Below are 18,994 nucleotides of genomic sequence, written 5' to 3'. Positions count from 1 at the left end.
GAGCCTGGTGCACTCCGTGCGGCGCTGAGTCTGGGCGGCCAAGCAACTGCTGGAGGAGCCCTGCACTTGCCCTTCCCTTCCCTCTCACAGAGCTCTCCCTGCTGGAGCCCTTGACAGTGTGCAAGCCACCGGCCCTTAAGCCCTTCCCAAGGACGCCTGGGGCCTAGGTGCAAAGGCAAGGCAGGAGCGGAGCTAAGGCCAGAAAGGCGCCAGTAGCGTCTCCCAGCTTCTCGCAGCCTGCTTTTACTGCTGGAACCCTTGCCTCTGCGGCACTCAGTAGCCCCTAATCGCGACTCCAATCCCGGAACTCCACCCTGACCTCAAAACCCTATATCCCAAACCTGTAAACTGAATGCCTAGCTCGAATCCCCAAACAATGAACCTGAAACCTGATACCTTAACCCTAACCCGACCTCAAACCAAAACACCTACCCCTTAATACCAAACCCAAACTCCAATCTCCAAACCGCAACCCCAAACCGCAAACCTCTAACCCCGAAGCCGAACCCCAAACCCCAAGCCCCTAATCAGAACAAGAACCCCCAAACTCCGAACCCCAAACCCCTAACTCGAACACCATACCATGAACCCCAACCCATTTCCCGAATCCAAATCTCTAACCCCAAGCACCGAACTCCCAACCTGAACCCGAATCCCCTAACCCAATCCCCTACCTGAACCCTTTACCATAACCCGAAAACGAAACACCAAACCCCTAACCCATAACCTGAACTGCGACCCCCTACCCTAAAACAGAAGCCCCTGTCACTAACCCCTAACCAGAACAGCGAACCCCTTAACCGAACCTCAAAGGCCGAACCCCAAACCCCTAACCCGATCCGTGAACCCCTAACTCGTACCCGAACCCCTAACCCGAGCCCCAAACCCAAACCCCGACCCCCAAACCCCATACCACAAACCCCGAACCATGTAGCCCAAACCCCGAATCCATAACTCAAACCCCGAACCCCAAATCTGGAACCCGAACCCCCAACCCCAAACCGCTAACACGAACCCCACACCCAGACCGCACACCCCTAATGCCTTACCGGAAACGCAAACCCATAAAGTGAACCCCAAACCCTGAACCCAAACCCCTAACCCGTACCCCACACCCCACACCCCCAACCCAAACCCCAAACCCCTAACCCAAACTGCGAACACCTAACCCGAATTCTAAACCCCGAAACCCAAACCCCAAAACCCAACCCTCAAACCCAAACTCCAAACCCCTGATCCGAACCCCAAACCCCAAACCCCTAGCCGGAACCCCAAACCTCAAACCCCAAACCGCACACCCCAAACCCCTAAGCCGAACCCCGAACTCCCAACCCCTAACTCCTAACCTGAACAGCAAAACTCGAAACTGCACCTCACACCCCCATCCCCAAACCCTGAACCCAAACCCCCGAAGCCCAAACCCCAAACCTCAAATCTTGACCCCCGATCCACAAATCTCACTTACTGAACCTCTAATCGGAACCCCCAACCCCAATCCTCGAATCCCAATTCCCGAACCCCAAACCCAAACCCCAAACCCCTAATCCGTAACCCAAACTGCAAACCCAAAAACCGAACCCCAAACCCCCAACCCACAACCCTGAACCCAAACCCCAAACCCATAACTGGAACCCCAAACCACGAACCCCTGACCCAAATCCCAGACTCCAAACCCCAAATCCCTAACCCCTAACCAAATCCGCGAACCCCTATCCCAAACCGCGAACCCCAAACCCCAACCCTCAACCCCTAACCTGAAACGCGAACCCCAAACCTCGAACTCCAAACCCCAAACCCGAACCCCGAACCCCTAACCAGAACCCCAAACCCAAACCGCGAACCCCAAAACCCAAACCCATAACCCGAATCCCAAACCCAAAACCCCTAACCCGAATCCCAAACCTCCAACCCAAACCGCGAACCCCAAACCCCAAACCCTTCACCCTAACCTCAAACCCAAACCCGAACTGTGAACCCCTAACCCAATCCGAGAGCCCCTAACCTGATCCCCAAACCCCAAACCCAAACCTCAAACCACAAACCCAAACCGCGAACCCCAAACCCTTTACCTGAACCTCAAACCCCAAACCCAAACTGCGAACCCCGAACCTGAACTGAGAACCCATAACCTGATCCCCAAATCTGAAACGCGAACCCCTAACCCGAACCCCAAACCCCAAACCCAAACCGCGAACCCCTAACCCGAACCCCGAACCCCAAACCCCTAAGCTGAACCTTGAACCCCTAATCGGAACCCCAAACTTCAAACTAGAACCGCGAACCCCTAACCCCAAACGCTGAACCCCAAACCACAAACACGAACCCTGAACCCGAACCCTAAGTAGAGAGGGGATTCCCCGCACCCGAACTCTGAACCTGAACCCTAACAAGTTGGGGGGATGCCAGAACCCTAAACCTAACCCTAACAATAAAACTCTAACATAAACATAAACTTTTCTGGCCTAAGCCCCGCCCCTTGCTGTCCCTCACCCCCTAAAAGCAAACGAGGCAAAACTGGGACTTGAATGCCTGACCTACAGAGCCAAGTTGGATGTTTAACTGGTTGTCAGCCTAACCGCTTCGCTAGAGAGGATTACTGGGTTTTGTCTTGCTCCCAGGCGCTCTTCAAGCCTCACCCCGCCACTGCAGGCTAATAAAGAACTATGGACCCTATTAGCGCTCACTTTAGCTGTAACCCTAGAGCTAATGCCAACCCTAACCGTAACCCGAACCCTGACCCTGACATGAACCCTAACCCAAACCCGAACTCTAAGAAGAGGGGGGTCCCCGAATTCTAACCTGAACCCGAACCCTAACAAGTGGGGGGGGTTGCCCGAACCCTAACCCTAAGCTTAACAATAAACCTCTAAAATAAAAAAATTTTCTGGTCTAAGCCCTGGCTCTTGCAGTCCCCTGCCCCTTAAAAGCGAAAAGGTCAGACTGGAGACTTGAACTCCTGATTTACAGGCCATAGCCTACCTGCCTAGTGGCCCACCTAACCCCTATGCTACAGAGGCTTGCTGCTTTCAGCAGGGCTCCCGAACCCTCTTCAAGCCTCTGCCCGCCAGGGCAGGCTAATAAAGAACTATGGGCCCTATTAGGGCTCACTTTAAGCTGTAACCCCAACACTAATGCTAACCCTAACCGTAACCCGAACCCTGACCCTGACATGAACCCTAACCCAAACCCGAACTCTTAGAAGAGGGGGGATCCCCAAATTCTAACCCTAACCCTGAACCCGAACCTGAACAAGTTGGGGGGTTGCCCGAACCCTAACCCTAAGCTAAACAATAAACCTCTAAAATAAAAATAAACGTTTCTGGTCTAAGTCCCGCCTGTTGCTGTCCCCCGCCCCCTAAGAGCAAAAGAGTTAAGCTGCAGACTTGAACTCCTGACTTACAGACCATCGTCTGCCTGCTCACCAGTGCACCTAACCGCTACGCTACAGAGGCTTGCTGTTCTGACAGAGCTCCCGGACCCTCTTCAAGCCTCTGCCCGCCAGGGTCTGGCTCTATAGACTATCATGGCTGTCCTAGGTCATCTTTGCTTTCTATAGTCATAGTTTTATCCCTAAATCATAGACAGATCAGCTGAGAAAAAGCTTGGATTGTCTCGGTGGGGTGGATTTGCTTGTCCTTGTGTTTCACCTGGAGGCAGTCGCGGTCCCGCGGGCCTGTCCTGGAAGGGGGCGTGGGGGTGGGGCGCACCGTGAGCGCGTCGGGGGCGGGGCGAGCCTGGGCGGCTGGTCAGGAGCGCGGCTCACGTGAGCGGGTCTGGGGCGGGATGAACATGGCGGCGCGTCGGGGGCCAGGGCTCTCAGGGCTCGCCATTGCAGCTGGGAATGCTCGTTTCGTGGGCTCCTGGGTCCCCGTCGATTGGCATCCAGCGAGCAGAGCGCAGGGCTGTGGGCCACAGGTAAGGGAACTCGGACTGGGCGGAGCAGGGAACCATGTATTCTGCCCTCTTTGTTTGCAGTCTCGGAGCCGACTAAAATGGCGGTCGCAGAAAAGCCTCGCCTTTGAGGTCAAGGGTTTTACTGCTTTACCCCTTTGCATAAAGCTCAGACCCGCGCGGTTTTCCCAAGCAGCCTAGTGTATTGCTTCCTACAGGCCTGGAGAGGATAACAGGCAGGAAGGCCAGGGGTCTCCAGACAGAGAAAATAGACTGCAAGTGTCAGACGTTTTTTTCTCTCTCTTAAGAGGCCGGAGGAGACAAAAGAGTGCTGCATTTTTTTTTCTCCATGTTGATACAAATTTAAAAGGTTTCTCAGAAATTTCTGTGTTGCCATGACCACTCCTGGCTCCACCTGAATTTAACTTTCCTCAAACCTTGAACTAAGCAATGCATTTTTCTTATGGAAATGTTTGTCTTAAGGTATGCTAATGTACTATGTATTTACCCAAGGCTCTGTCTTCAGGTCAGTTTCCCCTAAAGGCTCAGAAAAAACTTGACAAACCAGTATGTTTTACTCATACCTTGTTCTCTTAATCTATGTGAATGAAACTATATATTTGCTTGGAAATCTGCCTTTCTTCAAGATTCATGTCCATCATTTTATGGCCTGGGATGACTCATCTGCTGCCAATGTTATCTCAATGCATGCTGTGGGTGAGGGGCCTGGTGCCATTCTCTGACACATTGTCTTTCTTTCATTAGCAGACTGCTAGTGGCTCTATAACATCTGGCTAAAGACTAGCAGGGGGTACTCTTCCCCCTTTTACTGTCTACGTCAGCAGCTCTCTCGATCTCTTTTATATTTTAATAAAACTTTTTAACAGAAAACCTCTGAGCCATCAAGCTTCGTCACTTGCCCTGGATTGAATTCTCCTCTGGAGTCCAAGAATGCTGGCATCTTTTGTGGTTTAGCAACCACCTTTCAGCCTTTTGAAATTCATATTGAATCTTCATTTCAGATTGAAGATGCATTCCATGGTATTGCCAACTGAAGCCTTTTCATCGCTATGGCATATCTGTCCATGTCTTTAGGGTATTTTTCAGCAATCATGTATCATTTCCAGTGTGCCAGTCTTGTTATCCTCATTCTGTCCATAGCAAAGTCTTTTATTAATGTTGACATGACTGAAAGGGAATCGTTTGTTTAAATTCCTTTTCAGATTGTTATTTGCTGGTGTATACAGATAACACTGTGTCATCATTCATTTGTATCAGTTTGGACAGCTTGATAGTTGTCTTTAGTTTCTTTAATTTCTCATAATTCAAGATGACCCTGTCTCATATATTTACAGTCTCACCCCTAGTCTCAGTCATTTCTTCAAAGAACTGTCCTTTTTTTAAACATTACATTATTTTTGACTGTGCTGGGTCTTTATTGCTCGTTTGTCTAGTTGTAGTGAGCAGAGGCTACCCTCTAGTTGCTGTGCCATGGCTTCTCATTGCAGTGCTTTCTCTGTTTGCAGAACTTGGGCTCTGGAGCATGCAAACTTCAAGAGCTGTTCAAGGGCTTCGTTGCCCCTGGGCGTGTGGAATCTCCTACACAGGAATTGAACCCGTGTTCCCTGCATCGGTAGGCAGATTCTTTACCACCGGGCCATTGGAGATGTTTCCTGTTCCCTTTTATTAGAGAATGATATTTAAAACATACATGTAGGAGCTCAATATGCTCAGCTGACAATACATGGATATATATATATATATATACATGTATTCCAGCTCACCTTTGAACATATTCAGTTAAAGGTAATTTGTGATGTCTCCAACCTGATCCACCACGACATGGACATTGTAACGTTTCCTTTTGTTTATCTGTAACTTTGCATTCCAATGGTAAGATACCTGGCTTCCACCGCTTGTCATACACAGAATTCAGTGCTTGTCCCACGTGGTTACTGAAAAAAAAACTGTCAGATTGTCTTTCAAAGGGGGCTCTGCATGCATTGCACCAGTATCTTGAGTATGTTTTTGTATGATAGTTTACTATCAGTATACCCTCAGTGGCCAGGTGTCTATTTCAGTCGCTACCAATTATGAATGGGCTTGTTTGCTCTAGTGTTCTTGGACAATTCGAATACAGTTTCTTTGTCAGATATGCATTGTTTTAGGAAAACAGTTTTATTGATTGTTGGCTGTGTTGCCTCTTTGTGTGTGGGCTTTTCTCTAGTTTTGGTGAGCATGGGCCATAACTAGTGGTTTGCAGGCTTCTCACTGCAGTGTCTCCTCTTGTTGAGGGGCACAGGCTCACGGGCTTCAGTGGCTGCAGCATGTGAACTCGGCATCGTGGCTTCCAGGATCTAGAGCACAGGCTCGCTCGGCTGTTGTGGCACACGGGCTCCATAGGATGTGGGATCTTCCCATCCTAGGGATCGCACATGCATCTCCAGCACCGGGGGGTGGATTCTTTACTATGGAACCACCAGGGCATATTTTAGACTAGTTTTCCACACATGTATCTAGTGAAAGAGGCCAGGATCAAGAGGCATGGCAGCTGGGAATCCTCAGCCCCAGCTCTGGTGTGCTATCCAAAGCTCTGGGGCCTTTGGTGAGCAGCTCAGCTTCCCTGGGACTGTTTCCTCCCATCAGAAATGCCCTGCTTTTGGACTGTAGCCCACCAAGCTCCTCTGTCCCTGGGATTTCTGAGACCAGAGTACTGCAGGTGGTGCCATTTCCTTCTCTGCTGCTGCTGCTGCTGCTGCTGCTGCTGCTGCTGCTGCTGCTGCTGCGTCGCTTCAGTCGTGCCTGACTCTGCGCGACCCCATAGACAGCAGCCTACCAGGCTCCTCTGTCCCTGGGATTCTCCAGGCAAGAACACTGGAGTGGGTTGCCATGTCCTTCTCCAGTGCATGAAAGTGAAAAGTGAAAGTGAAGCCACTCAGTGAAGTCGTGTCCGTCTCTTAGTGACCCCGGGGTTGCAGCCTACCAGGCTCCTCTGTCCGTGGGATTCTCCAGGCAATGGTACTGGAGTGGGCTGCCATTGCCTTCTCTGATTTCCTTCTCTGCAAGATAGCGTTTTGAAGATATTTTCTCCTGGATATTGCTTTTGATGAAGGAAGGGGGATCCCTTTCAGGGCTTGAGAGTGAGTTCTTGTCTGACACTGGGCAATGAGTTGTCTGAGGAGAGGAGTGCTGTCCAAGCGAGAGGCTTTATTGGGAAGGGCTGCCAGGGTGGAGGGCAGGAGGGTGAGGGAAACGGAGAGAACCACTCTGTCACGTGGCTCACAGTCTCAGGTTTTATGGTCATCGGGCTCATTTCTGGTTTGTCTCTTGCCAGGCATTCTGAATTGGGATCCTTCTTGGGGGCACACGCATCACTCAGCTGAGATGGATTCCAGCGAAGTGGATCCTGGGAGGTTGGTAGGACCTCTGAACTGGAGCCTCCCATCTCCTGACCTCTCCAGAATTCTGGTTGGTGGTAGCTTGTTCGTTCCTTGTTCCTTCCCAGGACCTCCTGTTGTAAGATGATTCCTGCAAGTGTTTTCTTTTCTCTGTTGCCTGGCCAGGGTGGGTGGTCCGTGGTTCATTTAACAGTTTGTTTTTGGTTCTCTCGAGTAAGGTCCTCCACAGGGTAAATGTATGAAATGATAAAAGGCAATGTTTTAAATAATTTATATTCATAATTTGGTAAGTTGGCTTGTTTTGTGTATGTTAGACCTGATCACCAGACCAACGGTCATGTAGAACTTTTGCAGTTTTCTAAAATTCTATAGTTTTTTAAATGGAGTTACCTTGTTGCAAAGTTTGTGTTTATGTTCATATTTTTTTAAAGTTATTTCTTTTAGTTGATTGATCATTGCTTTACAATATTGGTTTGATTTGTCATACATCCACATGAATTAACCATAGGTGTACCTATGTCCTCTTGCTCTTGAATCTCCCTCCCACCTCGCACGCATTCCCACCTCTCCAGGTTACTACTGAGCCCCAGTTTGAGTTCCCTGAATCATACAGCAAATTCCCATTGGTTGTCTATTTACAAATGTAGGTGTACCTGCATCCATGCTGCTCTCTCCATTCATCTCACCCTCTCCCTCTTGTTCCCCACCCTCGTCTGTAAGTCTGTTCTCTATGTCTGCACCTCCATTGCTGCTCTGTGAACAGACTCGTCAGTACCATCCTTCTAGATTCCATGTTTTTCTCTCTTTGACTGACTTCCCTCCCCTTTATTAGAACAAACTCAAATGTGTTCCTTTTTATGGCTGCATTCCATGCAGGCTCTGATTGTTCCTTAGCCATGTTTTGCGGAGGGTCATGGAGCTATTCTGCTCCATTTCAGTTTGGGCTTCCAGTCTGAGTGCTCGCAGCAGAGCTGCTTCTGGGTGAGCCCTCTGAGGTCTGTGAGCACCGGGCTGCCCGCTCTTCTCTTGTGGCCCGCAGGGGGCGCCAAAGGCCCCTCTGACCCGCGGGCGCAGGACGCTTTGCCTTTAGACTCTGCTCCGTGAGCAGCTGGCGGGAGCTTTGTCTCCTCAGGACCATCGGGGCTCAGGCTTCTGGATAACAGGGCTGCATCCAGGCTGAGAGGAGCAGGGTTGCCTCAGTGCCCACCAGCAGGGAGGCGCTGCAAGAGCGAAAAATGAGGATGGAGTAGACGTTTCCTGTGTCCAGCTGAGGGCTGACTGGAGGTCCATCTCAGAGGACTCAGGGGGAAAGAGCTCCGTGTGCAAAGCGGTGGGTTTTCAGTTAGATTTGCCTTAGATGATGTAGAGGATGAACACTGATGTTCTTCCGTGTAGGTGGCCATTTTCCTGTCACTGTTTCTTGAGAAGACTGTCCTTTCCTCTTCGCTCGTTCCTGGTTTGATTTTCAGGAACTGACCATGTACAGGTGGGTTCGTTTCTGGGCTCTCTATTCTCTCCTGGAGTCCATGTGTCTGTGTTCCTGCCAGTTCCTCACTGTGGTGGTCACTACAGCTCCGTGATGTAGTTTGAAGAGGGATAGGAAGATGCCTCCAGCTGTGTTCCTCTTTCTCAGAGTCTTTTTGGCCGTTTAAGGTCCTGTTCAACAGTAGCAGCCTAATATTAGGAATATTTCTATTTCTGTGAAAAATGCCATTGAATATTATTTTGTGATTGCAGTCCGTGTATTTGTTGATGACTTTGGTTGGAATGGACCTTTTAATTCCTCATTGTTCCAGTGCATGAGCGTGGAATAATTTTCTGTGTGTTTGTATTTTCTTTGGTTTCTTTATCAGTGCCTTCTAGTTTTCTGACTACTGGTTTTTTATGTTCTTGATTAAGTTTGTTGCTAGATGTTTTATTTAAGTGGGATTTTCTTAATATTTTTTTCTGATTGTTATTAGTGTATAGAAATGCAAGTGATTTTTGGACTGTAAAGGGTAGTATTTTATGATTGTAAATTAATCCAAAATGATTCAGCTTTACTGAATGTAGTCTAACAACTTTTTGTGAAGTGATGTGGAACATTTTATCTGTAAGATCTGTTTCTCCTGCAGTAGGTCATCCAGAGGACCCAAGACATGGTGGTTACTAATAGACTTCCCACACTACTTCTTCATTCCACGTGGACTCCTTCACGGGCAGTGAGCATCGCAGCTTCCCTTGAACTTCATCTGGGTAAGTCTTGGCCTGTATCAGAAAGTTTCCTGCCTGTCTGCTCTAAATTTCTTTTGTGGTATTGACATGGTTGTTTTGAAACCTAGTATACTTTCCAGTCATTTAAAATGTACAGAAAATGCCTAGCAATGGGAACAAGTGCTAGCATTTGCCACATCATCTAAAATACTCTATGTGTTTTATCCAAAATGGGTACCTTCTGCAGAACCAGCACATAATCTCCAAAATCAGGAAATCATATGGTACCTACATTATAATGTAATCCACTGCCCCACTTCCACTTTTAGCAATTGTTCAAGTGTATGAATATATCTTTTGTTTCCATCGTCATCCTTTTTCTTTATTTAGAGTGTTACTGAGATTTTCAGTTATTTGGACAAACTTGATGGATTGAAAGCAGACATGGTGAATAAGGGTTCTGGGTGGCCTTTTCTATGTGGATTTCTTTTTCACTGAAGATGGTTTTAATATTTATTCATGTGGTAACATGTATGAATCCTGCATTCTTTCTCCCCCCCCCCCCATAGTAATTAAAAATAAATAATATGCCATTTACCATTTAGATATTTGTAAGCATACAGTGTTGTAGCAGACAACCTTTTCTTGTTTTGCAAACCAGTTTAATAATGTGCACCTTGTGCGTGCTTTGGAGAAACTCAGGAAACTGAGTCAGTGACTGAAATGGCCCAAGATATCACCTTAGATTCCATCTTCATCTGAAAACAAAACAGGCACTTTCTGGTGGTCCAGTGGCTGAGACTGGACACTCCCAAAGAAGGAGGCCCAGGTTCATTCCCTGATCCAAGAGCTAGATCTCCCATGCCACAAAGGAGAATTTGCATGTTGTAGCTAAATATCTGGCTTACCTCAATGAAGGTTGACCTGGCGCAGCCAAATTAAAAAAGAAACAAATATTTTACAGATACAACCAAAGGAAAGGAAGGGTATGGTTGTTGTGCAGATTTACGGCTTAGCTTTCCCTATCGATAGAAAAGAAAAAAGAGTTTCAAAAGACTGTGTCTCATCCTTCTATCTGGCATATAGAGAGGATTCCTTTGAAATGAGATTTCTCTGGTAAATGTGACTCACAGAAGAGCTGTCTTGAACTTGGGTTTCAGAGATGATCATGTGTCCTCTAAAAAAAAAAGTTAATTGGGTCCCACTAATTCTCATGCTGAGGTGGTATATTTTGTGGTAGCATTTGCTCCCCTTCACTTTGGATGTATCCCCATTTGTTTACACTGTCATCTACTGAAGACATCCTGATATTTGAAAGTTTTTAGTTATTACAAGTAGAGCTGTTGTATATAATCATGTGATACTTTTTGTCTGGACGTTTTCAAAGCTGTTTAGTAAGTGCTAGCCATATAGTATTCAGGTCACAGGTGAGCTTTGTTTAGCTGTGGAAAAATCCAGCTATGTTTCTCTGTGGCATGTGGGATCTTCTGGGGTAAGGGATCAAACTAGAGTGTCTTGCATTGTCAGGCAGATTCTTTACCACTGAGCCACCGGAGAAGTTGTGCCCTACCCCCGTTTTTTTTTTTTTGAGTTTACTGGATCTAATAGGTGTGCAGTGCTACCTCACTGTTATTTTAGTTTGTAATTTCCTAATGATATGTGATTTTGAGTCTTTTTGATAGGCTTATTTACTATCTTTATATTTTTGTAGGCCAGGTGTTTAGGTGTATACATTTTTTATGAGATTGTTCTAGATTTTTTGGTATATTTGGAGTACAATCCTTTATCAGATATGTATTTTATAAATATATTTTCCTGTGGCTTGTGTTTAAGTTTTGTGAATAAGGTTTTTCACAGTTTAAATGTCTAATTCTTTAAAGTTAATGTTATATATGTTTTATATCCTTTTTTGGATAGACTTTAGTGTGTTGTTGTTGTTGTTAAATTTTATAAGCAGAAGTGAGGTACTGTAGATACAGTTTTAAGCTAAGCTGAGGTACCATAGATACAGTTTTGCCTTTTGTCTGTTAAGAAGTTTGAGTGAGTTTGGTGTACACTGTATATAACATTATGTCTACATTCATTTGACTGGATATAGCTTCCAATTATTTGTCTAATTGGTTTTGGAGATATCACGGGAAGCCAGTTTTTCCAAGGGAAACTGAGGTCCATGAAACATGAACTCTTTTCGATCGGTCGGAATCACTCTCTGCTATTTCTGACAGATTTGACTTGTTTGGATATCTCATATGAGTGGAATCACAGAACGTTTGTCTTTTCTTGGTCTGGTTTATTTCACATGATCTAATGACCATAAGGTTTGTCCACATTGTCGCATTGTCAGAATTACTGACTTTGAAGGGCCGAATCAGATTCCATTGTGTGTATACCACAGTTTGTTTATGGAATTGGCTGCCATGGACACTTAGATCACTTCTGTTTGTTTGCCAGTGTGAATCATGCTGTTGTGAGTATGACGGAAGAAGTATCCATTTTTTCAGCCCCCTTTCCCAATCCTTTTGGGTACATAGCTTGAATTGGAATCGAACTATGTATTTATTCCATGTGTTTGTTTTGGAGTCATTTCTGTAATGTCTTGCAGAGTGGCAGCACCATTTAATGTACTTTTTCGTATGGTGGAATACCGTTCAAGCTTCTGAATATACCTTGTGTTGCATATTCAGTCTCCCACCAACGGACACTTGAATGAGTTCTACCTTTGAGCTATTGTGAATGTCACTATGAGTATTTGTGTACCAGTTTTTGTTTGAATTATTAACAAGTACATTACTATATATAAAAGAAGCCACAAGGACCTACTGTACAGTTTAGGAAACTATTAAATATCTTATGATAATGTATAATGGAAGAGAATCTCAAAAGGAATATATGAAAAGCACATAGTAACCATGATATTTATTGTGCCAACACTATGAGTTATCATAGCACTACTCAACGTGTATTTATACATGTCAGTAAAATATTCACATCTGTAAGGATATTATAAAAAATTATATAAAAAATCAAGAATTCAAACAGAGATTAAATAAACTTCCTGTCACTGCTCATCATCATTTATACATTCATACTACCTGTAACACTCATTGTATAAGTGCTGGACTAGCAATTGATGTTCTCGTAAACCAAGAGATTGTGAAGGTGTAAGGAAATATAGCTTATTGAATTCCTTAATGAAGGATTATAGAACTCTATGTCCATGAAGTGAATGAAATTCCATTTTATTGAAACACATTCTTACTAGAGTGATGAGCTTCCACCCCACCCAACGTTAGTTCACAATGAAATCCTGCAGTCCTCTGGCCTCAATGTCTGCTTCCTGCTACCGAGAAAGAAAAGATGAGGAAGTCCTGACAAAACCGATGCTATTTTTCTTTTTCTGATTTGTATTTTATCGCAGGGCTTGGCAAAAAGAGGGCCCAACCTGTTTTTAGAGTTCCATCCCAAGGGTTCCTCTGGCATGTTCCCTATGTTGACAAAGTGCTGATTATTTTCAACAAAGGACAATGATCTGCACTTCACTATTTGTTGCTTGAGCTGGAATAGCGGGCATCCCTTGAAGTGCATTCCTTCATGCTGAAGTAGGCATCCCTGAAGCAATAGTATAAGAGGAACACATTTATCACGTAGACATCGCAGCGCATGCATTTGTAATAATTTTTCAGTTATACCCATCATCATCGGAGGAACTGACTTGTCCCAGTAACAACGAGAGTACCCAGTATAACAGTTCCTTGACTTATGAGTACTTCCTATGAGTACCCTTATGAGTACTTCTTCCAATGTTGTTTCTCCTACTTTGGTCATGAACAGTAGAAGCTGATGGCAGTGGTCCTTGAAATATATGTCGATTCCTAGGTGGCACAGTTGATAAATAAAAAATCTGCCTACCAGTGCAGGAGGGGGAAGTGATGTGGGTTTGATCCCTGGTTCAGGAAGATAACAATTCATACACATGTTTTATGTGAACCAGTTTGATACTCATGAGTTTTTTCTTCTGTATACAGAAAAACAAATGCTGTTCAAGGACACTGAAAGAACCCTGATGTTGAAAATCAGATCTGTATTGTGAGCAATGCTTAGATATCCATGAGTCGAAGCATAGTATTATGCCTATCATCCTTGTATTTCTCTCAGTGAAATATGTTGAGGAAAACTCTTCATTCGTGGTCTAGATTCACGAAGAAGCTAAATAGCATTCATCCTTTATGTTGACAACTGTGAATTTAAATCTCCTGTGAATCCTATGTGACAACCACACATACCAACATGAGTTATCAGTATTATATCAATATTTTTAGTCCTATTGTATGTCAACTAAAAAAATCAGTATATAATTGTACATGAAGTCAAGACATAAAATCAGTGCAAATACAAAATGTTCCATCCTTTGAGAAAGGGAGAAAAACATCTCTGTGCTTAGCCTATTGCATTTTTATGTATTAGACCCTTAAGTAGTTTATTCACCACACCCTGTGAATGATTCACAAATCTTCAGAGAAGAAAGGATCATTTCTCTTGAACAATGAGTAGTTCAACTATTCTCAAAGCAAAGCCATAAGTGAGTCTTATTTTGGGTGAGACCATGAAAACTCAGCGTTTTCATTATGCTTGTGCTTATGATGGGAGGAGGTCTGAGAAAGCACTTCTGAAGGTTTATTCATACCAGTCGTTCTCATATGTATCGAGTCTTTAAAGGTCGAATCACCAAGGTGTTGCTTCTACACTTGTACTAGGCTGAGCAGCAACATTCCCTTTCTCCGTAAGTGCAGTAGACGTGTTCCCAACCTGTCTGTCTTCTGTCCTCTGGAGTATGCATTGCTTGAGCTCATCACAGCCTAGTAGATGGAAATCATCAGGATATTCTGGAAACCCTTTTTATTTCAGTCTGTTCAGGAGGTTACCACTGCTGCAAACCTCTGGATTTTACCAAGCGCTTTTAACAACCTCAGATGAAGGATATAAGTCAACACTGGTGACAGCCACGGGCTTCCATGGCCTATCCATGATTGTTGGCTTTGCTTTCATAGTCATCCTGTTTCTTATACCAGCTAAACTGTCAGTGTATTTTTTAATTACCATTTTATCTTTGATGGTTTTTAGAGCTATTATGGATTTTCCTATATATCTTCACTTATCGGTGAGGGTCTTATGTTAGTAGTAGTTATGACAACTGACTTTCTGTCTGTTAGCTGTGGCAGAATAAAAAAAGAATGACCCACTGTATATTATTAATATTATGTATCAATATATTGTTAGTTTTATTGTTTGCAGTCATCCAATTCCAAGTTTCTGAAATAAACTTTCAGAAAAATCACATCCTTTTGAATGCCCATTTGACTGAATAGGAGCACGGAAATGTTCTTCCATAAAATTGTTTACAGTTTCCATTCCGTTTCTCCTGTTTGATGTAGATATTGGCCTTTGGTTCTATCAGTAGCTTTGCAAGTAAAAAAAAAAATTAATTAGAGCTCGTATGGTAATTTTACTGTTAGCAATAAGTTTAGCATAAAATGAACACAGAAGAGGTTACAGTAGACCAAATATGAAAGTCAGTTTAAAAGAAAACATAGTGTTGAATGTTTACAGTAGGAATATAGTTATGAAGTTCCTTTATTATTATTCTATCCTTTCCTTTTGTTTTGCAGGGGTGTTAATGTACAGATTCCAGTACTATGGCTAGAGCGAATAATAGTATCATTATTCTTGAGAGCAACTCTACTAAGTCTTCACGCTCATGTCACTCAAGGTTTTTTAATACCTATTATGTTAGTCGTGTTTGTAGTTTGTGAAGTCACATAAGTTGCATTCATTCAAGCAATAGTATCAAACAGCTATGGCATCAATTATAGATGTGAATCGATATCGAATGTGAATCCATTTCACTGTGACAAGTTATTATTGTAGATATTCTATTCATGCCAGTAACAAAGCTGTGCAGAAATAATACAATGTTTATTAAGAAAATAAGATTTACTAATTTGTTTTATTATTCTATTTCTTTTAAACAGATTTAATGACAACAGGCTCAACTTTTCATTCACTTGTATGACTATGAGCAGTTTGACCAAGTTGAAGAAGATGACTCGTTTGTAGTCTTCCTCATCAGCTCATTCCATCTACTGGCTTTAAAATCATTTAGTACAGAGCTCACCGTCTAGGTGTTCATCCAGTGTTTTGTTTGCTTATCATGCAGGATCATTTTAAAAGGAAAAGTATGTGTGTATGAGTTAGAGCTCTGATCCCAGGAGTCCATGTAGAAGCTTCCCCTGAGAAATGTATCGTTTTTGCACCAATGCTACTGAAATGTGTGAATGTGGTATACCACGCGTCCCAATAAGTGTAAACAGCGTCATAGGCTACTTATTTGAAATGACCAGTACTCATGACATTCCATTCAACTGAGGACTAAATATAGCCAACGTAGGCTGTGTTTGCCAAATAGACTTTGAAGTATTCTTCACACAGTCCTTCATCGATGCCAGTTTTCAGATCGAAGAAACCCTTGCTCCATGAAGTTTGTGAACACATATACTCATGTTTTGTTTGAGATTTTAAAGTCATTCTTCAGTTTTGTTGGAGGAATGGTTCTGTATATGCCCCGTGGATCCCCAAATCCACTGATGTTCATGTGTCTTGGGGCTTCCCAGGTGGTTCTAGTGGTAAAGAACATGCAGAACATACCCATGCAGGAGACATGGGAGGTATGGATTCCATCCCTGGGGCAGGAAGATCTCCTGAGGGAGAGCATGGCAACCCCCTCCAGTATCTTTGCCTAGAGAATCTCATGGAGAGAGGAGCCTGGTGGGGCCTAGTCCATATGATCCCAAGGAGTTGGACACAATGTAAGTGACTTCGCACAGCACATGATTCGTTGTCATAGCTAATATAATGGAGATGACATAAAAAGAAGCACCAGCGGGCGAAAGTCAATATCCATCACTTTTAAACTTTGGAATGTATTGTGATATTTTACATCCATATTTGTATGACTTGATAGTTGGAGAATCGATGCATGTGAAGGCCTGGTTGTGTTATATGTATGTTGAGGGAAGATATATTTTTATGTGGTTTGACATATAGGTCCCATTTCATTCGTAGACATATGCATACTCATCACTTATCATCATTTTTTTTTTGAAAAGACCATTGTTTGGAAAGGTTGTTGTCTAACCATGAAAGATGCTTGAATTCTTGGGCTCCTTAGAGGAAGAATTCAACCCGGGGCCAGTGATGAGGCTTGATCAGTCAGAGCTTTTGTGTCCCAACATTTTATTAAAGTATAAAAGAGAGAAAGCTTCTGACATAGACATCAGAAGGGGGCAGAAAGAGTGCCCCCCTACTCACCTTTGGCTGGATGTTATCTAGCTACTAGCAGTCTACTCATTAGAGAAAGGAATGGCAGCAGACCCCTCACCCACAAGATATATGGAGATGACCGTGGCACCAGGTGAGTCATCCTGGGCCATAAAACGATTGATATGAGCAAATGGATAGCTTCATTCACATAGATCAGGAGAGCCATGTATGAGTAAAGCATATTGGTTTGTCAAGTCAGTTCTGAGCCTTTAGGCAGAACCTACTTGAAGATAGAGTCTAGGGTAAATACATAGTACATTCACATAGCTTAAGGCAAACCTTTCCATGAGAAAAATGCCTTGGTCAGCTCAAAGTATGAGAAAAGTGAAGTTCAGGCGGAACCAGGTGTCATTATAGCAACACAGAATTGTAAGAGAAAATCTCTGTTTAAATTTGTATCAAGAAGGGGAAAAAAGATAACAGCTTGTTTCCTCCTGCCTCGGAAGTGACAGATAACAACTGTCTGACACTTGCACCCCATTTCCTCCCTTTGGAGACCCCTGGCCTTCCTGGCTGTTACCCTCTCAGTTTCATTCATTGAGCGTTTTCTGCCTTGTGAAACATTGGGCATAGAAGTATGTGTTTATTTAGGGGTATTTCATCCAATTTCATTTAAATGCATATGTGAATTAGAAAGTTTGACATGCTGTTGCTTTGTATACCGATTGGGAAATGTGAGCCTCCAAGCTTAATTTAGTTTTTCATGTTCATTTTTCTTTTTAGGGGTACAAAGAAAAATAATATGACTGTTAAGATCAGCTTTCGTATTTTTTGCCAAATATGAATTGGGATCACATCGATCAGAGATGAGTCTGTGCATGAAAGCCCTAATAACTAATGCTAATTGACTTCACTACCATGGGATGTTTTCATATCTATTGAGGATTTACTTCATGTATTTCGATTTTAACTTTCTGTCTTACAGCCTTGTTTGTAGATCAAAGCTATTTGAAATTGTCATCTGGTTTCAAATGGCTTGTGAGGTTATTCATGAGTGGTTCATAAAACCGAATGGATTGTACGTAGCCATACTTTGTTGTCATTCTATGAATTTGAAGAATGTCTGAAGAATGTCTGCAGTTATGCCTTAAAGATTCATACAATTGATGTCCAATATTTATCTCAATAGACTTGCTTTCAATTTGTAGTTTCCTATGCGTATGTCTTTCTTTATGGATTTGGGTAGAACTTGTATTGGAACACTGAAAAATCTGTGATATCAACCGTGCTGACCTTTCTGGTGGTCATCATTAAGATTTTCACGCTCTATGGATCCTAGTGGAAACAGGTGCTGTTCATCCTACTTTTGTGAAGATTGAACTCATCGTAGAAAGTGGAATTTGTTGAAATATTTATGGTATAAATAAATCTTGTCTATATAATTACCCAGAGTCCTGGTGCGTATTTGATTGCTAAGTTATAAAATGTATGAGATAGATGTGATCCATCAATGGCGACTGGATAAGTGGTGGAGAGGTATTTTGGTGATGCAAGAGATTTAAATAGTATTTATATCCCTTTTATGTGGATAATGGGTCTTGGATCCATGTTTGAAACCTTACAACCTCGTCTTTTGTTATGCATGGGAAGTGTCAAAAATGAAGAAGATGCGGGTAGGTACTTCAAGGGTAAGTATAGGGCTGAGGGCGTGACTATGATGTGGGTTAGGGTTAGGATGTGGATGGGGGTCGGGTTAGGGTAGGGTAAAGGTTAGAGTTTGTGGAACAGCCCTCCAAACTTGTTAGGGTGAGGGGTGAGGTGTGAGGGTTCAGGATGAGGGTGAGGGTAAGGATTAAGGGTGAGGGTTCAGGGTGAGGGTTAGGATTCAGGATGAGGGTGAGGATTCAGGGAGAGGGTGAGGGTTCAGGGAGAGGGTGAGGGTGAGGGTTCAGGGAGAGGGTGAGGGTGAGGGTTCAGGGAGAGGGTGAGGGTGAGGGTTCAGGGTGAGGGTGTGGGTGAGGGTAAGGGTTCGGGGTGAGGGTTCAGAGTGAGCATTCAGGGTGAAGGTGTGGGCCTCACATCTGATACAGGATTGTACTCCAAATATACCCATCCCTTCCCTTGAACAGACCTCTCACTATGGGAGCCCTTGGCAGTGTGGAACCCACCGGCCCCTAAGGCCTCCCAAAGGACGC

At 43.9% G+C, this 18,994-nt stretch overlaps 1 long non-coding RNA gene across 1 annotated transcript; it reads left to right on the top strand.

Annotated features, from left to right (window-relative positions):
• Window positions 1–3,769: 3,769 nt before the first annotated feature.
• LOC138425429 (uncharacterized) lies at window positions 3,770–18,242 on the top strand. Its single transcript, XR_011251209.1, has 6 exons — window positions 3,770–3,915; window positions 5,418–5,524; window positions 7,226–7,359; window positions 9,404–9,524; window positions 15,512–16,345; window positions 17,583–18,242. It is a non-coding gene; the product is annotated as an uncharacterized lncRNA (long non-coding RNA).
• The last annotated feature ends 752 nt before the right edge of the window (window positions 18,243–18,994 follow it).

This window comes from Ovis canadensis, chromosome 20 (assembly GCF_042477335.2).
Source record: "Ovis canadensis isolate MfBH-ARS-UI-01 breed Bighorn chromosome 20, ARS-UI_OviCan_v2, whole genome shotgun sequence".
NCBI classification, from domain to species: domain Eukaryota; kingdom Metazoa; phylum Chordata; class Mammalia; order Artiodactyla; family Bovidae; genus Ovis; species Ovis canadensis.
This window is presented reverse-complemented; position numbering and strand designations above follow the sequence as displayed.